The sequence below is a fragment of the Humulus lupulus genome, chromosome 5, assembly GCF_963169125.1.
Source record: "Humulus lupulus chromosome 5, drHumLupu1.1, whole genome shotgun sequence".
In the NCBI taxonomy this organism is placed as follows: Eukaryota; Viridiplantae; Streptophyta; class Magnoliopsida; order Rosales; family Cannabaceae; genus Humulus; species Humulus lupulus.
The window spans coordinates 137,169,234-137,173,897 of record NC_084797.1 but is presented as its reverse complement, the minus strand read 5'-3'; the positions used below and the strand labels follow the sequence as shown (position 1 = coordinate 137,173,897).

General features: G+C 32.2%; 1 long non-coding RNA gene across 1 annotated transcript; it reads left to right on the top strand.

Moving 5' to 3' along the window:
* The first annotated feature begins 1,030 nt into the window (after positions 1-1,030).
* LOC133780630 (uncharacterized) lies at positions 1,031-4,230 on the top strand. Its single transcript, XR_009869461.1, has 3 exons — positions 1,031-1,317; positions 1,442-1,494; positions 3,962-4,230. It is a non-coding gene; the product is annotated as an uncharacterized LOC133780630 (long non-coding RNA).
* Positions 4,231-4,664: the final 434 nt, after the last annotated feature.

The following is a 4,664-nucleotide window of genomic DNA, read 5'->3' as shown; positions in this document are numbered from 1 at the left end:
CATCGAGTTTTTAGTGGGCGAGTTTGTTTTCCTGAAGGTCTTGCCAATGAAGGGTGTTATACGTTTTGGAACATAAAGGGAAGTTAAGCCCTAGATATATTGGTCCATTTGAGATTTTGGGCAGAGTAGGGCAGGTTGCATATCGTTTAACACTGCCCCCAGTATTAGCTTAAACGCATAACGTCTTATCTCGATGTTGCGTAAGTATGTGTTAGACCCCTCTCATGTTTCGAGTTACGAGTCGTTACAGCTGAAGCAGAACATGAGTTATGATGAACAGCCTGAGCGCATTATTGAAAAGGGAATCAAGGAATTGAGATCCAAAAGGATTCCACTAGTTAAGGTCCTGTGGAAGAATAGTACAGAACGGGAAGCAACATGGGAGTTGGGGGAAGACATGAAAGAAAGATACCCTGATTTATTTGGTAAGAAAGAATCTCGGGACAAAATTCCTTTTAAGAAGGGTATATTGTAGTGCACCAAAAAAAAATTTTAGTTATTAAAATTTTTGTGTTTTATTTTATTTAAGTGTTAAGTGTGGTGAATTGTTTTATTTAAATGTTTTTTATTTTATTTAGTTGTTGTTTGTTGTATTTAATTGTTTGTTATTTTTATTTAATTGTTATAATTGTTTGTAGAATTTTTGTGAAATTATTTGTTAAATGATATTTATTTATTTTAATTTAAAAATATGATTATGTGAGATTTGGTTGAATGCACTAAGGTGCATGGTAGATAGTGGTGCACCCTAGTGATTTAGTGTGTACTAGTGCATGGTAGCATGGTACACATGTGTAGATTTTCTACACACTTTATACTTCCTTATTTTAGATTTTATTTGAATTAATTAATAAAAAAAATAAAAAGAAAAGGGAAATGAAGATGCTTGGACGTGTGAACCTAAATGGGAAAGGAAGATTAAGATTTCTATTGTATTTGGGTCAATTCTAGTTAAAAATGGAAGAGATGTTATCATCTTATTTCCATATTTTTTTTAAATAAAATAAATTAGAAAAAAATAAGGTGATAATGTTATTTTGGGAAAGGAAGTGATCATCTTTTATTTTTCCACCTATTGTGATATAATTAAATAAATATGAATTAAGACAAAATATGGAAGAGAATAGGAAGGTTACCTTTTTCTTTTATTTGAGTCTTTATGGGAAAATTAGGATAAAGAGGGAATGGGAAAAAAGGAAGAGCATTATGCTCTTGGGGCTGCCGAATTATAAAGAGAAGAGAGAGAGGGCGTGAACTAGAGAGAGAAGGGGAAGAAGAAAGAAAGGAAGAAGGAGAAGTAGAAGGGTTCAAGCTAGGGTAAGGCTCTTGTTTTGCTTTATAATTTCTTATGTTAAATCTAGTATATTGATTTGGGTTGTCTCTAACTTTTGTTTTTCATCTTCTTCTCCATCTTGATATACAAAAAAAATACAACCCTTAGGGTTTTAACAAGGAGGTGCTTCTAGATTGGATTCTTGATTTCTATCAATAGAGGTATTGAAATCCCTCCCTCAATTTTGTGGTTATTGGTTTTTGATGAGTGATATTTTAGAGGGACTATGGTTGAAAGGGGATTTGTGTTTTGGGTAGAATAATAGGTTATTTGGTGTTCTTGTTATCTTGTTGGTGATGTGTTATTTGATAATGCATGAAGGGGTTTTGGTATGGATTTTCCATGTATGATGATTAGTTATAATTTATGATTTTATATATGAAGATTTCGGCCTAAGCATGTCTAAAGATCCCCTCTATATTTTGTTTCATGTTATGTGATATTCAATGTTAGATCCATGTTCTAGGACCTATGTAATTTGGGTATAATAATAATTGGGAATCTTTATAATTGGATCCATGAAATTTTGATAGGATGTATAAGAAATTATGATAAAGTAAATTATGGTATGCATGAAAAATAATAGGAACATAATAGGTTTAATATAAAGGCATGTATGAAGATTTGTATTTTGTTATTCATGCGTGTTGTATTATTATTTTGTTGGGTTGCATGTATGAACTCATTAGAAATAGAATAAGGTTTTGTAAGGTTGTATATGAATATGTGTTAGTTATGTTCTTTGAATTATTTGTATAATAATAGCATGTTAGGATTTATGATTTATTGTGTTTATGAAACATGAATGATCTTGTATGAATTTTATGAGGCATGAGGTAAAAGATAAAATTCATGGTGATTTATGCTTACTGATTTTGTGATTAAATGGTGAAAAGATTGACGAAATAATGATATGTATGCATAAGTATGGCTCTAACGATATGTGGTGTTTGTAAAAATAAAATGGTGTTTTAATTCACACTTAAAATAATGTTTTTGCACAAATAATTACCTACAGATTTTTTTATATTTTTGAGAAAATATGAGTTTTTAAAAATAAGGATGATGATTTTAATGGTAAATTTGATTGCTGGAATTTTTGTTTAAAAATGTAAAGTGTGTTTCCATAAAAGGAATTTGATTGGTATTTTGAAATAAATTGATAACCTAAACTATGGTAAAATTTAACAGTGGTATTTTTAATATAATATGAGTGGTTGTTTTACAAGTTATGATTTTCTTTAATTGGATTAAGAAAAATGTTGGATTTAATTCACTTGTGATTTTTAAATAATGGATGAAAGTTTAGTTTAAAAAGTTTTAAATAGTTATTTAATTTTAACATATGAATATATGTTACTTAAAATTAAGTATCAAAAATAATTCAACCAAAATATATTTTTCACACACTTAAAATTATTATTTTTCTCACATCAAATTATGTAATCTATTAACTTAAATTAAGTTGTTATTTTCTAAGGAGACATGATAATCGTAGGTATTTTCTTTTTTTAAAATAATTTCCAAGCCTTTGTTTTTCTTTCAAATTTAAAAATAATAAATCAGTCTTTTATATATTTATAATGGCTAAATAAAATTGTTTATATGAAATAAAAAGAATGTCTTGGGAGATTTAATTAACCTAGTAATTTTAAGAAGATAAACAATGGTAAACAAAACATGCTATAAGTCTATTATTTTTAAAATGATAGAAGTAAGACACATAGAATTATTGTTTTAAAACGCCGCATTTGCGCAACGTTCCCACGTATGCATGTTACATGCAAATTCAATTTTACGTCAAAAATTATGTCTATTATGCACCCATGTAATTTTTATAGAAAGATCATGCATGCAATATAGGTAGAATGAACATTATTCTTTTATGACCTTATGTGTAATTAAGCATATTTGTATGTTGTGTGTAACTCCTACCATGTGTGCATGGCCCATGCACACATGAGTTATATGAGAGGGCAAAATAGTAATTATGTGAAGATAATGAATGACGTTTTGATTATGGTATAGGCTCGTTGAGAAGTTGTGGTTTTACTTAGCTTGATCCTGAGGTAAGGAAGTTAAATAGAATTTATGATTGTTATATTATGAATGGTAAGACTGTTGTGTGAATGAAATATTATGAATTATGAATGCCATAATGTCATGATGTATTGGCTTGTATGAACGTTGTATGATATGAATGGATGTTAGTGTGATGAACGCGACACATCAAAATGGGTTGCTAAGGATAAGAAGACGTTACTCAAGTTACTAAGGATATGAAAACGTAACTCCATGGGCGGATGCGCCGAGGTTATTCAAGGACCAGAGACTCTTGTTTACCTCAAAGGGTGGCATGGACAAGTTAGCGGGCCATGTTCACAAGGAATTGTTTATGATTATGTTATGATGTTTGGTGATGTTTATGATTTTGTTATGATGTTTATAATATGATGGTGGCATTATGTTGACTTGAATATGTTTATGTTTATGATATTGATGCCAATTTGATGATGTTATGATGTATAAAGATGTATGATAGTGTTTGTAATTTGTTGCATCTTACTTGCTTGTTGTTTGTACTTCCTTACTGGGCTTTTAGCTCACCCCACTTACTTTCCCTTCCAGGTAGCAAATAAGTTTCTCTATGGCACGCGTGGTGATGTGGGGAGTTCTATCGTCGTGGTGTGTATGGCATGGGGGCATTCTATGGACAAAAAACGATCAATTAAAAACAACATTTTTAATAATGTAATGTTTTATGAGACTTTTTAAACTTATCAGTGGGACTTGAATTATTGGTTGTTTTGGAACTTTGCATAAATGATATTTTCTTTTAAAACTATTGGGCCCAACTTGCATGTTTTAAGCAAGACCCCACTGAAACCTTTATAATAAGTGGCTTTCTTTTATAAGCCAATGAAAATGTGAATGTTTTATTAAGTACTAGTTTATGGCATTTTACATGATGTTTGTGGTGAAATATGTGGTAAAATTGGGTAAAAAATTGGCATTTTTGGACAAAGGGACTAGGGGACAAATGAGCTATGTTGGGCCCAAGGAGGGAAAATGGCAGTGGCTGCTGACAGTGTTTGGGCTCGTGGCCCTGGGTGGTGTAGGGAGGCTATTGCGGGCTGGGCCAAACTGGGCAGAGGCGTCTGGAGCTTGGTTGCTGGGAGGCATACGGGCCGAGTGGGCTAGTCATGTTAGCCAGGTGGGCTGGGAGGAAACACGGTGGCTCAGGCGGATGTTGTTGGGCCGAGTGGGCCTGGAGCTGGCTGGGTGACTTCGGGCCCAAAGGAGCAGCTGGAAGTTGCTAGGGCACGGTTGG